At 31.8% G+C, this 21,071-nt stretch overlaps 1 protein-coding gene across 2 annotated transcripts in view; it reads right to left on the reverse strand.

Annotated features, from left to right (window-relative positions):
- The window catches only part of LOC131850724 (uncharacterized), a 50,388-nt gene that overhangs the window by 24,958 nt on the left and 4,359 nt on the right, over positions 1-21,071 (reverse strand). The window contains exon 1 of one of the 2 annotated variants that reach the window (XM_059201063.1): positions 13,513-13,696. The exons of the other annotated variant lie outside the window; for it this stretch is intronic. The gene's annotated coding sequence lies outside the window, so the exon portion shown is untranslated. Of the gene's footprint in view, positions 1-13,512; positions 13,697-21,071 lie in introns of those variants that run through there. 2 annotated transcript variants of the gene reach the window in all.

A 21,071-nucleotide genomic window follows, 5' to 3' on the forward strand; every position in this document is an offset into this window, starting at 1 on the left:
CTAACAATCCCCTCCCGCCAGCCGACTATATTAACAAGGGCAAAATTTTAAATTTTCTGACAAAGTCTTTTACTAAGTATGATGACCTGACCCGTTCTGACCTCCTGAGTTACTCAGAAGGTCAGAACGACCTTCTGAGTGACTCAGGGTCAGGTGAAAATTTATTTTTACATGTATGTAGATAGGAAAATGCAGCTAAAACAGCGACTTTCTAGGAAAGATACATTTTTAAAATATCTACCTAATTAAATTGCCTGAATGCTGGTAATGAATACTAGTTTGTTTTTTAAGTTTGTCAATTTTAGTCCAAAAATAATGATTATGCAACAATTTCGTCTCAGATTAGCCAGCAATCTTATCCCCAAAATAATAGCTCATACCTGCAATTTATATATATAGATTCAAGGTAATTCAAGTGGTTATAGATTATAATATCAATCTATAACCCACTTGAATTGTCAGTTCTTCACGCTTGGTGGATCCAATACTCCATTTAATAATAGATTGATCGGATATGCAGCAGCTAGATGCATTTTCAATCATTCAATAAGTTGCAATACCAGATTTTCTGCTAGATGCACAGATCTCCATATAACTAGATGTCTTATTTGCATATTACATAGGCGATATTACGGCACTCTTTGGTTCGTTGAATATGACATAAATTATTACATATAAAATGCAAAACGGAGGAGTTATATGTTGTATTTCTATTAGTGTAAGAATTTTATTATTATTATTAGAAAAATGTTGTTAAATAATAATAACTTACAAATATAAATTACAAGTGCTAATACTTACAATCATCACATTGTATAATAATTCTTATAAAATCAATTTGGAATGAAACATTGTGCAAACATTTCAAAATAAAAGAAATTAAAACAATCCATAAAATATTATGAATAATCCTTCACAAATTCTTTTTTTCTCTTGATAAATCCATCTAAAAGCATTTACCAATGAGATGTCAAGTAAAATTATTATTATTATTGAATTGCAGATAGGTCCAATCCATTATCAAGGCTGCAGACAGCAATTTCCTGTCCAGTTAAACTGTATATGAACATAAAACACGAACAGCAATTTTATTTTACGTGCCCATTACAGGCCGGCAAGCCTCTCCTAACTGGAATATGATTGGATTTAAATCAGTGTCGCCAACGTTCAGAGATTATTAATCTGGTTAATGACGGGAAAAGTGATCGTCTGGTGTGCATAGAGACAGCTGTCAGTTGAAATTATTCCCTTTCCAACCATCATTGCATTCTTTTGTATTTGAAAGCACAATGGCGCAATCACTAGCAAAAACAAATAATATTATTGTAAACATAATGGTTTTAGATATTGTTCTTCTGTGTCGGCTCCCTTATACATATATATATATATATATACATGTAGTTGCTATTTATATACAAAAGAACATTAGGTGAGTTGACGCCTCACCTTATAGACTTATACAGCACCATAGCTATACAGAGTACACTGTACTAACGATCACGATTTCATGGTAACAATAACAAACTGTTGCTCTTAAGGACTAAGATATGATTTATGTATGTTGTCTAGGTTTCATTAAAGATTCTTTGCTCAGGGAACTGAACATTTATAAAATATATTTGCAACATATTCTTTTATTAAAAAACTTTATAACACCCTATAATAATTTTAAATTGAGTTTCTTTGCATTTTTTTAAATAATTATTCTATTTATATGTTTTCATACCGTTCATAAGAAAATACTAACAACATACCGACCACTTGAGTGTCGACCCAGAATGATCGGCTCTTAGCCTTGACCGGCGCTGTAGCAGCCATATGGTGCTGCGTGAGCTTGAATCACAACTAGAGAAACAGTTACCGTACATGGCACAACATTCGTGACCATCCACCACTACCTTGCACGTAAAGTGTGAAACCGAAGTGAAAACAAGGTCATTAAATGATTGCAAATATTTGGAAAAATGTTTGATCACACAAGAAAATATATACCAGATTGACAGCTAAGTTAGTATTTCAAACTATTCCTATGCGAATATTTCTTCTGATATGATGCAACTGAAAAATGATAATTGTTGCTTTTGCAACACTATACCTAATTAACAGCTACTATTTACATAATGCTGAACATCTGTGTCAATGGAATATTTAGTACCAAACACGAAGAACAATTTCATTATCTTGCGCCTAAATAATTAACAAAACTGAAAAATTATCATACTCAGTACATATTAGAATTTCATAGCTGACATTAATGTATTCTTCTTTCCTGCTAGAAGAGGCTAGAAGAGTGCCATTGGAAGCTCAAGTGACTATATAAGTACATAACAAGATATATCTTATTATTTGATAACACCGGCTAAACAAAGTAAGCCGATTAACAGTAATATAGTAATAATCGATGAATCAGTGACCACGTAACCGTAACTTCTGTGTCACTTGCTCTGCATGCAGTATGAATTAACTCTGGCTGCTGAATATGACAATACACACAATTATATGTTTGAGTATAAAATATTGATGGATTCTTGTGTAAAACTATATATAAAGACTAAATATCTAATTAACACTATTACAAAATGAAGACTTTCTCGTTGCGCACAGACATCTTCTCTATAAGTTAACAAAGAGAACTTCAAAAATACAATAGCCACGCAATCTAGATCTCAATCTAGTGAGATTGGATCTGTGTCACTGGCGTCAGTGCATTAGCGGCCAGGCCACGCCATTGGCACTACAAAACACTTCGTGCGTGTCGGCGAAACCATCGGATATACTACACGGGTATCGGTTTCTTGGCAGATACGACTACTGATGTCTATTCATTCGTAATGATGATGAACATATCAAATTACCAGTTTATTTTTAATTAAATTAATTCAACGTAAGAATTTTTATGTACAAACATGAGATAAACATACAGACAGACAAAAATTCAAAAATCTATTGTAATGAATTCGGTTGCCCCTAAAAAAGTATTACATTTTCTTTCAATCTTTATAACGTAAATATTGAAAAAAAATCTAATAACGAAATTTTCAAATATCCGCCTAGTATAATTTTATTCTATATATATAAATGTAGTATTTTATTCTAGATATAGATAAAGCCCTTAAAATGTATTTGCCATTACATAAAATACATTTAACACCGAACAACGTCAGCAATCCAATAACCCTAACCTTTTTCTTAAGCCCTACCTCAAAGTCTTTTCTTCTTTAGTAGACAAAGGCAACTAGTTTTCGTAAAGAAACCACTGTATGTTTGCTATACGAGTGTATATTTCTGGCATAACTCTAGATTAATATTCTTTATAAAACTGATACTTATGTATGTACATGTACTATATGCGCTGTTTATTTCAGGCCATAATAAGTTCAATATTTTTCTCAGCTGCGTAATATAATGCATGCAACGCGATTGCATAATATGAATTTATGAGATACAGAGAGAGATTTATGAGATACATGAGAAACATACAGTATAAGAAGGTGAGAGAAATATAGACAATTTAGGGAAGAGAAATTTAAGCTTTGCACATATAAAAATAAAGAGGAAAATTAGGTGATTGCTAACATTTAAAGAAACATTTAAGAAATAAAAAAATAAATATTTTAAAAACAGATTTTTTAACTTGGGTCAACTTAGTACTTAAGCACTATGACAATATAATGATAGTTAATACAATCGTAGTTGTATACTTTTTATTAGCGTCCCTCTCTTATAAACTTTTTGTCAATTTGTAATGGGCAGTGATAACAATCCTGAAAAAATCTGAAATTACCCTAAAACAGATAAAAATAGTTCAAGGTTTATCGAAAGTTCTGTGATATCAGTATAGTTTTAATTTTATATTATTATATACCAGCTTCTCCCCGTTAGTATACGCATATAATAAATAAGAAAAGACGAGACAAAATGCCGGAGATTCTCAGACATCTGACATTCCTTTTTGTGCAAAATCTTAAAAGGTATTTTGTCTAGCCGTAACAGCTAAATAAAGGAGACAGATACAAATTGCTGGATTATACGTGGACACGACACGGGGCAGGATTTTAGTATATGGAACGAAGAAACACGGGAACTAATAAAATACTAATATTATGTGTAGCTTGTCGGATATGCGAGTTCAGTTTGGGCGATATTTCATATCGGTCTGTTTGGACTGGACTTTCGTTGCTCTTTAAATAGTGAGCAGTGCATATGTCATCGAAATAAGGTAAAATTCCATCTTTGATGCGGTGGGATTAAAATAAATTAATTCTGGATTGGATGTAGCAGTGAGACTATACCAACTTTTTTCTTTTATTTTACTTTCAATCTCTAGTGCGGCACGATTATTATGGTGAAATTAAATTACCCGTGGTCTCATTAGTGGGTTATAGTTGCAGAATTATGTTTTCTATACTTAATTAGTTTAAATAAAATCTTTTAATAGTGTCATGAATGTACTGAATTACTGTAATGTACTTTACCAAGTTTCGTGTCCAGCAAACCACTTGTAAAAACACGGTTACAGCACATTTGTTATCGTGATGGATATGTATGTGACCTTCTTTGATACCAGAATCTAAAGATATATATATATATATATATATATATAAAAGGTTTTGACATTTATAATACACACTTGTATGATGATGACATATATTCGTTTCTAGATGATTCAGATCTTAATAAATAGTCAAAATGTTTATATGTACGAATATAAAGTATGTCATGAACTGTTTTGCTTATAATAAAATTCTTGATACATTATAGAAAACTTTAAATATCATTCTCCATTTTAGTTACAATTATTTCTTAAGAATGGCGTAACAAGCGACTATGGTAATAGAACACAATACACCATTCCAAAAGACTTTTATAAAGGCGATTTCAAAAGAGATGTAAGTATAAAACGTTAGCAAATATAGAGAGATTACTGGATATATATAGATCAAATAGACGCATGGAGATCGTTTCTAATAGGATAATGGACATTGTCATTGCGACGGTCGGGTGAAGGTCAACCTCCTGTATAGATATGACACTTGAACGATGTATAACTAAATAACTGACTTCCGCGGCTAGCATCCACGCCATGCGCCGCTATTATTACGCGATGTTATTTTTTATTTACACACAAATGTAATACATAAAATACCATAAAACAGGTAGCAAAATTACTTGATAAAAGCGCCTAACTGTTTACTTATATATAGTATACATTCACATAAACACATTGAAGCAGAACCACCCGGCCCTGATGATACTCTTAAAGACCAATATACCCTAATATTAATTTAAATGTAGTTTCCTTTTTCTTTAAATGATATATAGATATTATACATACTAGATAGTACTCGTCTTCCTACGTGCACAACAGTTTACCTCAATGCTCGTATTCCATAAAGAACATCAAAAGTATTATAATAATAAAAAGGGAAAATGATAACATTTCTCATAAATTCTGTACTTGAAAAGGAATACTCGAAATAAAACCTAATAGATGGAAAAATAAAATAATATTCTTATTACAATTGTAGTACAAAAGTCGAACCCTCCAAGCAGAAAAGTAACTATTAGTTCTACAGTACAACAAACTAAACAGATTTCTTGCCTACCTATTTAATTTAATGCGTATATTCTTATTTAATGTAAAATTAATCTTATTTTTCCTTTTTTATAACAAAAATCAACAAAAAATATTTCCATCGCATTGTATTTGAACATATCATAATATTTAATATATTAAAGCTATGAAACAGGTAATGAAGTTAGTAATGTTATATCCGATCGAAGGACTAGTTTTTCCAAAACAACGGCCTATGTGCAATCCTGAAGACAGTTGTTTAGCATGTGTCAAAAACCGTTGAAGCGAAAACTTTAATTAATTGGTGAAACTTGATGTAGGACGCCGACTTTTGGTACTTTTTTACAACGCATTTAATTAGCAGCGATAGCAATGGCGGACGAGATTCGTTAAAAATAGTAATTACAATATGACTTGTAATCGAAGTACATTTACGATTACAAAGTAACATTTATACAGATATTCTGTAATAACATAAAAGTGGAGTAGCTGAGATGGTTTCTTGAGTTGTGTGTAACAAAAAATACGTTTTATCTACAAAACAAATGTCCAGAATGTCAGCTGAGTCAAGAGCACGTGTACACAGAAAATGGGACGAGCACACGTGTTGAACTACAGATAGAGCATGCAATGGGGTTCCAACACGAACACACTTAAGCCGGCTGCATATTATATAACATTGTTTCACGTTTTACAAGAAAACTCCTTATTATACACTACTCATCATCATCATAAATAATCATAAAATTCAATATATTCGCCTACAATGTTATGTCATCAAACTACTTTCTCTATATTTGTCACTTGTCCATATAAAATCTACGAAATGTTAAAGTATTGACCATATAATAACGCTATTTTAGAGTATATATTAACAGATTTATTACATTACCTAGTAGTATATTATATATAAACCCGTTACTGCGATGAAGGTATAAGTCACTCCTTTTCGTTCTCCTGATTCTATAAGAGCCGATAAGAAGATAAAAGCAGAATGGATATAGGAGAAAAACACGAAATAAAATACTATGCGTATTCGCCTGCTCATCGTGGTTATAACTAAACCCTTCCCTGTGTCCCTGAAAGTCCCAGTGTCCATGACAAGACCACGGGTTTTTATGTACATTAACTACATTGTTTGTACACGGTTGGTCTAAATATAACACAATAACACACCATCCTAAACATGCCTTTCCGGGGAAGTTTTGGTGCAACATAAACAAATAACACTCAATGATGTTCAATCCCTTTAAAAATCCTATTCATCAATAGTAAGTGATTTAACGTCTACGATACCTTAAAATAGAATATCTGTAAGGTGATTCATTTTCCGACCACCCAAATAAGGTACTAGAGAATCAATTACAGCATGCTCCTCAAAGTTCGTTGCACTGTTGTTTTGCATTGTACGACGACATTGTCTGCATATTGATCCAATATGGCACTTTCAAGCCATTCTCTATTTTTTTAGTGGTCTTATATAAAACTACATAACGTATAGTATAATATAATACAGTTTTTAGCTTAAAGTTTACTAACTAGAAGCAATGACAACAAACTCTTCAATCACCGTTGCTTTCGAGGTAGCAGATTTGGCCGGCCATTAGAGACCTGTCACCGGCTCTTATGAGACTGAAGTATACAAGGCACCAATTTATTTACTCTAAATTGCCGCCAGTCACCGCTTGCTAAGGATTACGTCAACAGCATGATCGGTGGTTACGAATGCGGCACACAATGGACGCACTACGAGGTGCAAATCGCCGCTAACATCCGGGAAAGCAGTCGATCACACCGCTGAATCTATAGAGCGCATTATCAAAGGTGGACTTAGCATTACAGAATCGTGCAACATTATTTTAAGCATTTTTAGTTTGTTTCTTTGTGTATTCATGTTCACGATATTTTTTTTTTAAATCGAGAATATGTCAACTTTATATAAATACACCTAAATGCCAAAAGAGATTTAACCACACAGCATGGTCAATGATGCATCAATTTATTTAATTTTGGTTGATTTTTAAGATGGTTAGTCCCGTTGCTACTCACTTATATTTATTAAAACAAAAATAATCAAAATATAAATTTGAAAGTGTCTGAAAAGAATTACGTATTTCATTGCTATTATGAAATATGAAATCTATAAGAATGTCATAATTGTATAGCCCTAATAGAAAAGTTATCAACAACTATAGTAACTTATTTTCGTCGTTAATTAACTGAAGGAGATTTATTGGATGCAAATAGAAAAATGATCATAGATAGACGATAGACAAAACTAATAGGCCAATAAATCTATTTCCGATCGCACTTTTGTTAACGGACAGGGTCTAACCGAAATAAATTCTCCCTAGAGCTTGAACGTAAAAGGTCACGAAACAATAACCTATATCGAGGCGGCTGGTGGAGGCAACTTTTCGCAACACTACGACAATCTGGCGCCACGGTAAGCTATGTGACATTATGACAACAATTAGGTATTTTATTTGTAGTTTAAATGTGTCGAGTCATTTATTTATTATCTAATGTTTGACGACATTTCTATAATCAATACTAATAGGATTGCCGCACCAGTCACTGGAATTTACAACCTATTTCCACCCTTAAGGATTATTTTAAATATTGGCGAAAGGTATGGAGTAAATTAATGTAAAATACAACTATTCGATTTACATGTCCATAAACATTATCAGTAAACCGCTACTGTAACGCGCGGCATCTGCGACAATGAGATTTTATATACGAAATACGATACCCTAAAAGTACCTACACATTTTTAATTAATATACCAATCCAGTAATCCGGCGTCGTTTTATGACCGATCCCCTATCGTTACACGATAAACACGTCCGTCCATATGACTGTAAAACAAGACGCCAGACCGAAATATCCTACGGATAGCAAACAGAACCGCCCATAAACAGAAATTTAACTGGTTCGTATTTAAATATAAAAAAAATGTAAGCGAACTTTCAACTCGATGTTATAAATTGGCAAAAAGCCAGCAATGCAAGCCGTGGATAGAAAACCTCTTTAATCAAATTAAAAAAGATTGCAATGTCAACGTGCAGGAAATCTCAATTCCATTTTAAATCACGTGATCAATTCAGCATTCTGAAATTCAATTAGTAAGATAAATATGATTGAAATGTCAATTTGTACTTGATATCCTTAAAACAGACTATTTCTGCCAGCCATCAAATATTATAGAGTGCTCCAGATTACTAAATTGACAGATATTGACAGAAATGAAGTCACACAATATCGAGTACTTCAAATTTCCGACGTAAGTTACCAGTTGCTGATATTATCGAGTAATTGAAATCACTAACGTATGTTACAAGAATATACGGTACAAGAAATGACGGGAGGTAATGAAGGTAAGGTTTCTTTTTAAATTCAAAATGTACTTGGAAATGCAAGGTAAAGTAAGTCACGTGTAATAGTCTCGTTCAGTACAAAGTTCATTACGTACTAAAGGCGTAGTGAATTGTTTTATGCGTTGTATCTCAATAAATTATCATAAAAATAACGGTGCAGCGAAGAGAGATCTATGAATATGGATAAGGGCAATAGGTCACAAAGCTCAATTCTCACAGATTGTACCATGATCTCTGGAAGCAATGGGTTATTTATTCAAAAATTATTCTATTTAATAATTTTACACATGAATACAATCTAGACAAAAAATGCTATTAGTATAAAAATAGAAATGTAAATAAGTCGAGAGTGCGAGATGTCTCGAAAAGAAACAAAAGCAGACTCTTTCTATGCTTCTGGATGACAACACTTCAATGGGAAATAGGCCACAAGAAATGAAGAGGAATATACTTTGCTGCAGGAAATTGTGTGGAAATGTGGAAGGAAACGTAAAATAGTCATAGATATTAATGAATAACGGTTTATTATACAAAAATATATTAGACTCAATCTTAGACTACTTACACTAAATGAACTAAAAATGTTTGTAATTAATAAAAAAATAATGCATTTCAGCCAATGACGTCACTGAATATGCCAAACACTTTATTCGTATGTAATAATTACTTCCTATTAATATACAACTGGTTTGTATCTTTTTTGTTTCTAATATTCAGTATAGAACTGCTTATTTTATTAACATTATTTTAGTTTAATTCAAATGTGCCGTTATAAATAATATAATGACAAAAAATAAATGATGCTCTCTTGCGGAACCGAGATGGCGTCATCGTTTAAAGCAGCAAGTTTTTTGGCATGTCTCTTTAGAAGTAGAGGCAACTCTGATGAGTTAGAAGCGTCAGCTTATAATGTACAATATAAAATTATAGTCACTAAGTGGCTCGAAATATGCATTGCTTGTGGTTAGGTCATAACTAAAACGTGACATAGAAATCAACATTGCTTAATTCAGAATAACATTTAGCTATTTCATTTTTTTTTATTTATAATCGTATTACCTGTATTTTTATCTGCTTAATGTATTTGTTATATCTGTACCAGAGACACACAACGGGAAATGAGGTCAAATCCAACTTGCTTATATACCAATTACAATAAACCGATAAAATAGATGAACAGATAACAAGAGCGGTTTGTTGCAAATGTAACATATCCGATATTATTCTGTTTCTACTTTGCATTTTAGGACATTTCCTCTAAGTAATTCGTTAATTAAAATAATGTTATTTCAAACAAAACTGTGGGGCACTTGTTACACATATGTTATAAAAAACTAAATGAAGGTATACACAGTGTCGTAGCATGAATACTTGTAATGACTTATTATGTTAATTTGACGTTACCTCTATGTATATAAGAATAGGTGTATAAAAAATTTAAACAATGCAGCCAATCTTGTTAATTACCCATAAATCATTACAGATTAAAATCAGTAACATTCCCGGGAATTGCAATGAATGAGGTATACTTCATGGGTGTCACAATGTATTCGTATTGTGATTTCCATGGTATTCTACATACAGGAAACTTTTACCACTTTCCATTAATAGTAATACTCCGCTTTTTTAGTAACGACATTAATAACTGATACATCGAATAATTGGTTAAAGTTCAAGTCCATAAACTATTCGAATAATCGATAATTTCTAGATGATAGATCGTTATTTTCCATAAATTGAACCAGACAATACTATTACTGTTTATAGTTTTATGTACCAAAGAAGTTAGTAAGACTACATTGTCTGTACACACATGCGAGTACAATAACCGCATAGCTTATAATTTGTTAGCAAAGCTAAATCTTCGAGACTGCAAGGTCGTCGCTCTAAAAGTGAGCTTTAACGGGTTCGATGTCCGACTTACAGTTCTGTGTATTTTCACTCGCAAGTTTTTACCATTAATCGAATATATACATATAAGATTTGCTTCTTATGAACTTGTCTTTTCCCCGTTTCTTAGTCTGAGGCCTCTGAGGTTAGAATATAAATTTATACAACAAATTTTAGGGCATACATGAAGCAAATCCGGATATAGCATCACAAACAGTAGTTAGTAATAAAGATAAGAGATCCAGTTACTAGTGATGTACCCTGTCAAGTCAACCACCACGCGGACCTAGACCCTGGAAACCAGTGCGTTTAATTCTTGGTAATTTGGCTAACTGACTTGACATCATCTTTATCCAATCATAACCGCGCGGGGAGCACCCCGCCTGCGCTAACTATTACATTCCATTCCATCCACAAAAAACACCGCAATACAGATATATTCTTTAGTCGAATATGAATAAATTTTGTATAAAATATGTTAGTTCTGTTCGTGGACTATTTCCAGTCGCGATTAATCACACCTAATTAAAATATAAAATGATATCATAACTGTAATAACATCTACTGTAATATGTACTGCATTTTAATACAATGTACGCTAATTAGTGAGAAAATATAAAATCTCGTTGAATTTTAACTTGATTGCTAAAATATTGTTAGGATTACAGTTGAAAGTTTTTATTATTATTATCATAAGAGTTATAGACGTATATGCAGTATAGTATACAAACTTTGTGAATAACTTCGTTATATATCATTATGTATCAGATTGAAGGAATATGATGCTTTTTATGCTTTCATATAGACAATATCCGAGGTAGCCTCAGTCCATCAATAGGCTCATTAGATACTCTGTCAATAGACACTACGCAACCAAAGACTATCTCTGTATATAGAAGGAGATTAGTTTCAACATCTATTAAATTAAAATAAATATTCTAGGAACTAGGTATTTATTATACATCTATATTAATATTAATTTTCACTAACAAAGTATTCGTGCTGTTGTTTGATCTACAGTGGTGCATTATGCATGTTATATGTATTTCAAGCTTGATATACATATAAAGTGTATAAGGTGTACATATTCAGGTGTCTATAAACATATGTATACGTACATATATCTAATTAAGGTATAATTCAATCTGCAATCAAAGCTTTATTTTAAAACCATGATAGTATGGTTTTAAAATAAAGCTACATCATAACAAAAATTTTAAAGCGTAAATTATCATACGAATAATAATTAGACATATTCAATGATGTCGTAATTAATAGATGTATTGACCTTTTTTAAATTTTGACTTTATATGTCTATGAAACTAAAAATGACTCAAAGCCGGTATTTTAATTAAAAAGAATCACGCAAATCAATCACTTTAAAGTAGGTGTATAATTTGTAGTTTGGAAAAAAATAGTTACCAATTACCGTATGTGTCGTGTGAACAATTCGTAATTTACAACATAATTATGAAAGAAAAAATATGTGGTTCATCACGCCTTTTCCTTACATGTAGAGACCACCACGTAATGGCATATGATCTGTATATATTCTGCTTAAGTATGATGTTATAATGTAGAACAAATTGATATATCAAATAAAAAAAGTCTTAACAACTGATTTACAAAGAGCAACATAGCCTAGTTGTTGTTCCGGATCTTGTCGACAATTGTAGTCTATTGAATTCGGTCGTATTGTAATAAAAATAAATATTATTTACATACATATGGTTTTGAAGCCTTGTAAGCTTTATCCAGAATATATAGTATATAATATGTTCTTCAAACATCTAACTTTGCATACACACTCTACATTTATATGTAACATATAGTAACTACATTATAAAAGGAAAATCATGCGAATAAAAAGAAATCACCAACAGTTTACCGATAAATTTTTTAGGTACTGTCCTCTTCTATGTTTTCCATTTATGCCTATTTATTAAAAGCCTATGACACAGAGTATATGATTATGTATCAGGTCCACATGTCACTATTATTTACTGATCCGGTTTCAACAACAAAGCACTCACTTTCGAACCGGTCTGTGATCAGGCGCCGTAAGCTGAATACACCAAGTTGCAGTTAACTATTGCAAACCATATAATATATTTCTGAATATATATTTAATTGTACTTCGTGGTATCAAACACGAACGTTCCATCTAATTTGTACCATGACTTATACTACTGTTATTGCACGATACCTAAAACTGAATTACAAAACCTGTAATAAGAAATATAAAATATTTTAACATCACGGTAACCATCATATTTGTTTTCTATCCAGAGTAATTTTCAACGTAGCCGCTATTGAAATGTCTAAAAGTTTCAAAGTTTCGAGAGCTATTTACCTAAATATTTAAAAATCAACAAACATTTGATTAAATAAATTCTGATCTGAATCTGAGTGGATACGATCAACGTACAATTCAAATATCTAAAAGTTCCAAGCTATTTCGAGTATCTACCTAAATATTAGAAATTGAAGAAAGCTTTATTACTAAATAAATTTACAGTTCTAGAAAGCAAAAGTAATGTCAGAAATCTATCAGTAGTAACGCATATTATTGTAATTTAATTAAATATTTACAGTTAGCCATCACTCTTGGACCTGAATTAACAAAGGCATACAAAATTTCTGGTGAAAAATATCGTACATACTTACAAATTATGACAACAAGACACAAATGTATTGTGTAGGTTTAAGTCCACATTAATCCATAAACACTATATTATTACATGCACAATTCTCAAGGGGAAATTAATAAACAAAATATTTATTAACCCTTTCAAGTCCAATTTAGGTTAAAACGAAACGCGTCTCGTACAAAATACACGCGTCCGTTGGTCGCGCACGACTCAATAAGACTATATTCGCAAGAGCAAGAGGTTCCTTCCTAGTGGACTGAAATGAAATTGAATTAATATTATGAGAACTTCACGATATGAATATTAGCTGTTAGGATTTTAATAAATAAGATCCATTTCTCACATTCCATTCTTTTGGTAACTGCTTATTTTATAGTTATATTTTTTGTTACGCGGCGTTTTAAACAGAACTGAATTTCCGTGTTGATTTCAATATAATTTTATCGTACATGCAGTTGGGGGTATGTAAATTTGCAAACAAAAAAATATAAATAATTTACTACAGAATATAGGCAAGGCGTTGATATTTACACAGTAAACTCTATCAGTAAAAATAGTGAATTTCAAATATCAAGCATCGTTTGTATTTCGACATTTTCATGAGTAGATAAATATTTACGTACGATTTTATTCTAAAGATACTTATTTGAAAAGGTGTAGCATTTGTATGTAAATACTATCTATTCGAATATATCAGGTATGAGGTAACGTATACGACTGTATATATGTTACCTGATATAACTGTATATACAAAGATATTGTCGAATTCAGAAATACTATCTTTTGAAAGCCATATAGGGTTTTCCTAGACTTACGGACGGATAAGAAATTTGATCTTCTCAAGTTTATTTACGTCCTTATAATGAGCTATATGAAGGGTTTACTTTTTACCCTGCCAGCTAGAGATCCTTAAAAAATACCTAAGTCCAATATACAGTGAATTCGTAGAACAAACAAATTCTATTTTACTTTCTTAATTATAATACATTTAATATATGTAGTTGAAAAAGTATCTGTTAGTTACTTTTTTGCGACTAAACGATTGATCTTAATGGCACTTGACGCCTATGAAAATCTCATGAAGATGGACATAGGTTCTATCTCTAAAAATAATCTAGTTGGTGATGAAATAGGTGAAAGCTTGTGTAGATGGAGACGTGGTTCACAAATAGCTAGTACCCGCTACAAGACATCTACGCTATAAGTACTATTATAATATAAACATACCTATAAGTAAAATATAATGGAGATATCTGTAGAAATCAATATTAAAGGCAACGATCTCTATGCACTTTACATTGTAAAGGAGATAGTTTCCAGTTAATATTGTCTCGACGTATGACGAGTAGGTATAAAGCGATTATAAGTCTGACGGGCGTTCTTGTAGAATTAGTTAGTTTTTCCCAATAAAACAAAAGACATTAGGTACTTTTAAAAAAAAAAAAGCAATTTTAAAACCTTTGTCGTGTACCTTTGACGTTAAATATATATATATTTTAGGCATTTATCAGAGTATTTTATTGGAACTTGTACCAAAATAATCTGTTCCAATTTATAAATTTGTGGATAAAAGTTTAAATTCGTAATATTTGTCTATAGAGTAAATTACATATTTACACTACATCTTAAATTAAATGTAGTGTAAATATGTAATTAATGAAATAAAGCCAGGATGCTCACTATTATGATCCTAAACTTCTAAATAAATAAAGAGAAAAAAAACATAAAATATATGATAACTTGGGTATTTAATGTCATAATGGCTGCAGTAGTCAGCCCAAAATATCCGTGCGTGACATCGCGCCCTACGGTGACAAATGAAGTTAAAAGAAACACTGGAACTGTATGAAAGTAACAAATGAATAGTTTGATGAGTAATCAGCAACATTGGCGAATGATACGCTGTGCATGACAGGAAATTGCTAATGCTTTAGTAGAATTAATGAAGAATAGTTACTGAGTAAAACTAAATTGTTACTGAGTAAAACTAAATTTAGTAAAAATTATATCATCAGTAAGGTCCAGTCTTCAATTTTAAATGTTACATAAGAGAATGTCTATAAATGGGCTTTAGGGAATTTACGAATATCAATATACATAGAAGTAATGTAGCACGAAACACAGCACCACAAAACACATTTCCAAAGTAATAGCATGAGATTGGTAGTGGTACTATATTTTTATTGTATACATATTTTGGTCAGTTAAATAAAAGTTCATAGAGTCTGCCACTGTATTGATTTAACATACAAACGTCAAAACAAACCTAATAACTTTTTAGCAACTACGTGATAACTGTAAATCTACCACCGCAGCTATCCATTTATGTGTGTATGATACCGATTACAATTATAAAACAAAGTCTCCCGCGGAATCAGTATGTTTGCAATATTTTCAAAAAGTACTGAAGGGTTTTTAATGCGCTTTACATGCATCTAGAGTTATATCTGTGTTTAGGTGTAATAGTGAAGTTAAGATTTTATGTAAAATAATTGAGATACCCGAGCGCAGCTGGTGCTAGTTATGTAATAAAGATATAATCAAAATTACATTTTTCTCAAGCTGAGGGATATTATTATTTTGTTTTTTATTTAACAGATAAATTAAAAAACAAAATAATAATATCCATCAGCTTGAGATGAATTACTCCATTTCAAACACCTTATACGCAAATCATTTGAATTGCTACAAAACTGCAAATTCGGGTGGCGTCCGTACAACCGTGTGACCCAGATATGAGGTCCGCAGAATCTGCATACATGTCCGTACTAACCATGCGCTGAGAGGTCAGCATGTTTCACACGCAGCAAGCTGCATAAGACCATGACACGAAAACAACTGAACTATACTCAAAAATACCAAAACACTTAATGACCTCTCTGTTCATACTCACTAATCAACTGACTAAAAGGATGTGTATAAATGACGATGTCTTTTCTACAAAACTACCGACTTCAATGGATATAATTAGCATGTATACTTTAAAAGTCCTATATTGGAAAAACAATCATTAAAATCAAACCCATGAGTTCCTTTTAAGTGGCTGAAAACATTATGGAGTAGGTAAATTCAGTGTAGTGAATCTTCGATAAAGTGTTTGCAAACATACTTCAACAAACAAAACAACATCAAACTTCAATACTGCCAGTGTCTGTCCTAAGTCAAGGAGGAAACCATTATATGCATAAGACATAACTATATAATAATATATTCATGACACTAAACAAGGAACACAAATCGAAATACAAAAATTTTAAATATCGAATTTTAATATTACACCGATAAACTACACTTTACATTTACATATTTCGAAGATCGGGTATTTATTTATATTTCTTAAGGAAGCCTAATTAAGTGGAATTCGAAAGTATTCTACAAATATATGGTGAGAACAGACTTAATAATATAAAGACTCAAATCACCGAGCGAATTGTATGAGCAATTGTAATGTTACTTTATATTTAGATTAGTAAAAATGGCATTCTGATTAGCAAAAATGATTGTATTTATTTTAGTGATACAACAAACCATATAATAAATATGACAGTCAATCGAAAGTGCGTTCATTACTTGTTAAGGTAGTGAGATTATACGGCATTAGTTATACATAAAAGAGATCTCTCAGTGTGTGATATAAAAAATCTGAACAATATAACAAATTATAATGTAAGCGATTTATTTCATTTCTATAACAAATTGCTCTATACGATTCCCATAGAACAATTTATTATCACCCAAGTTGCGTGAGTGTATAATTATTGGATGACATAATTGATCGCGTTGTGAGATAATACGAAAAATAATGCATGCACATTGTTATCCTAAGTACCAACGATTTCCATTGTATAAGTGAAAGTGTTGTAGATATTTCTTGTTCCTTGTAGTTAGATCGATCATATAAATCGATAACAATATACGGATGAAATTAAACGGTTACACAGTTTCTGTGAGAACGTATAGTTTTTTTATAAAATACTGTTCGTTGTTTTCTGTATATGTAACGAAATAACACAAAATAAACGAGTTTTATAGTTACAGAAAGAGGAAATATTACATATGTCTTATATTTCATCACCGTGATCTCTGCCATATGTCGAATTGTAATTCGCATTGGACATTAAAAAAGCGTAACATAATTCTTTTCAAGTGTAATAAAATGTATTTAAATTAGGGTAAGAAAGTGTTTCTTACTGAATAAATATTTTAAATTTTAGACTTTCGAAATAATTTTACCATATAAAATGAAAGATATTTAAAGGACGAAGTATGTTCTATAACTATCTCAAGTCCCAAGTCAAACGTCGTGTTAAATGAAATAAAAAAGGCTCAAAGTGGATTAAGGCCGGATGCATGTTTCTTGGCAACATAAATTTTACGAGACTAAAGTCGGAACATGTTTTATGAAAATAAAATATTAAGTGCGCTCAGGAATTATTCACGGCCGTGACCTATTCGGGTCTATAGCATAATTGATTGATGGTAAACCATTCATCGAGGTTTACCTTGCAATTTTTCTATTGCTTATCTGACTCGTCAAATACATCGAAATATGCACCACGAGTAGAATAAAAAAATGTAATAACAATAGGTCATTGGTAATAGTAATACTTAATACGATGGTTTGTTATAATAAATATCGAAAAAGACTCAAGCCGACTAAAACACAAGAGAAAAAATTAATTAACACTCTACGTATGACAGGATTTGAATTCCAGCTCTCCCGGATCGTTTCAACAGCTTGTATATGTGGAGAGTCGACCCGATAAATCGGTGTGCTTTTGGTTATCAACTGTCGTCGTCAACGATACTATAACATAGGAGCCAATCTTTGATACGTATAATAAAATCGTCCTGGATTTCGTTGACAATGCGCGTGAGTCTGTTCCAGGAACATTTATAGAAAGCTTTTCGTACCACAAAGGGCGACTTTGCTAATTATAAACACGGACGACTCCGCGTTCCGCGCATACCTGCACTCTCCGGGGACAGGCCAGTTGCGAGACGAGGGCACATAGGACAAATGAAGCAGTTCTATTTACATCAAATAAACGCACACGCGCTATAAACACTTATTTACTGGGTTTTAATGATAGCAGCACGACAGCGTCCATTAGGGAAACGATACATCGTTTAAAAGATTTCTATCCGACTGTTTAGTACATTCGTTACTTGTTAATTGATATAATTATGTATTGAGTAGACAGGTACTGTAATATAATTTTCTGCAAGGTATACTTTGTACACAGTCGTTTGTATACTATCTGACCTATTTCTGCTTCCAAACTGCTTGGTTTGTTTGGATTTAAAAGGTGAAATAAGAAGTCTTCAGCAATAGCTACCCCTTCTTTGCGTCACATAACGACATCTAGTTCACGACTAAAAATCTTATATACATATACGACAGTTGCCATTTTTCGTCATATGGATTGTAAGCTTTATTGCCATATATATAAAATGTAAGATATTCCTCTGTACGGAGGTAGCTAGCCGTATGAGGAAGTTCCAAGTTATCTATAGAGTGGTATCGTAATAGAATCCAAAATGAGGATATCCGCAGTGAATGTGAATTGAGGGCAGAAGAAAAATAAACAGACATTAGTAAATGCATCAAGTTATTTGTGTAAGTGCGATTTATATGACTTTAAGCCGCGAAATTTCTAACTTTAGTTTCTAAGTAAAACGCCAATAGTCTATTTTGAATGCTTTTCTCAATTCATCAAAACTAACATAAAAATAATGTGTACTAATAATCCCATTGCTAGTAAATGTAAGGTAATGTACCTTACATTACTAACAATGGTATTTTCAAGTTTATTATCAAGTTGACTTCCACGCCATCCCCTGAAAACCACAGTGCTAAATTCTCATTTACCAAGACGAGTAAACTGACCTGATCCTCATCCTCATTTAATAATACTCAATAGTGCCTCGTCAGTGCAAACCATTAGCGCAGGCGTGTGCATAATTCTATTATCATCCATAAAAAATAGGAAGTAATAGTACAGTAATTCCCCCGTGACATATATATAACCCAGGGATTCACGACATTATATTTCTATACCTACTGTTAAATTTATAATGATTTGTACATATAGATTATGTTGATTTGTTTTGAACAGCTATAATTAGTTTTTTTAGTTCGATTTAAATCCCCAGTAGCTAGAAAATATAAACGCGAATAATTTATACGTAACGCGTTGTACGGGGTTATAAAAACATGTCATACGGGAATACTCCTACAACACGTTTTCCTATAACGCGGAACCAATCTACAGTGTAGCAGGGATTACTGTGCATGGAAATACGGCTTTTTTTCCAACAAGTAATACAGGCGTTGTTGAGATCGTCGACCTTATAAATTTTATGTCCTCTAACAATACGTCATAAATCCAGGTCGACACCAACACGCGCTGACCGCTCTACAAACAGGAAAGGTTTCGCCGATAAAGGTCAATTCCTGTTTTCCTTGACACGTTGTTAAAATGCTTAAATGTAGAACTTGTCAATTATGAGCGAAACAGAAATACCACACGATATAATTATCTAGTACCAAACTTGTACGCGTTTAATTAACCATCTATGATTACTTGTTTATGTGAAAAGTAAATATTATGACCATGTTGAATACTACTTCAACATGGTCATAATATTTAATATGTACTATTGACAGGAACCTTTTACATCTTTATTATCTTTATCTTTTATCTACATAAATATAAATAATATTGTAATTAAATATTTTGTAATAAATAGTTTGTAATTCCGAATTAACAACTTTTCATTAAATGCATACAGTATGAACGTGTATTCGGTACTTACAAAAAAAAAGCAAAAAATTAACCTATTCTTATTTCGTAGTCGGGGGTTAACATCTAGTCTTTAGATATAATAAAACCGTAAAATAGTAACGAGTAGAAAACTATGTGTTTATCTGTTAGTATGTTAATGTTTGACGTAAAAAAAAGTTATAAGTAATAAAATTTTCAAAGAATATGGTATATCGGCCTACTTATAAGTAGGTTTAAGAAAGTTGTGAAAAATACCCTCCAAAAGGACTAAATCATTAATTTGATTAATATCTTTAACAATCTTATTAATTGATTCATTAATCGAATAATATCTGGCGATGTACACTCTTAAGAAGGCATTACTAGTTTTTAAAAAATCAGTGGTGGACTTCATCAGATTTTTTAAGATAGAAGATATCCTATCCTTTCTTAGGATACAATCTATCTTCATGTCAAAATTCATTAATATCTATTCAGCTCTTAAGTTTGTGAAATAATCAGAAATATACAAACATACACACTTTCACATTTATATTAGTTTCTATGTTAATGTAATAAGGATAAATGTATTTATATACATTTTGGAACTTATTTGTCATTACTTTCCAACTTTCACAAGTCCATTTCTGTAGGTATACGAGTAGGTGCATTTAGTGACTGATGACTCAGTCATATTAATTAAACCAGCTTGGATATGCCCATGCGACAGCGCTGCGAAGTAAGATAAACATTACTAACTTACATACGACCTACGTTAAAATAATATTCATCAAAAAAAATTGAAAAA

This window comes from Achroia grisella, unplaced genomic scaffold, assembly GCF_030625045.1.
Source record: "Achroia grisella isolate CSIRO2021 unplaced genomic scaffold, CSIRO_AGI_Agris_v1 utg779, whole genome shotgun sequence".
Taxonomy (NCBI): Eukaryota; Metazoa; Arthropoda; class Insecta; order Lepidoptera; family Pyralidae; genus Achroia; species Achroia grisella.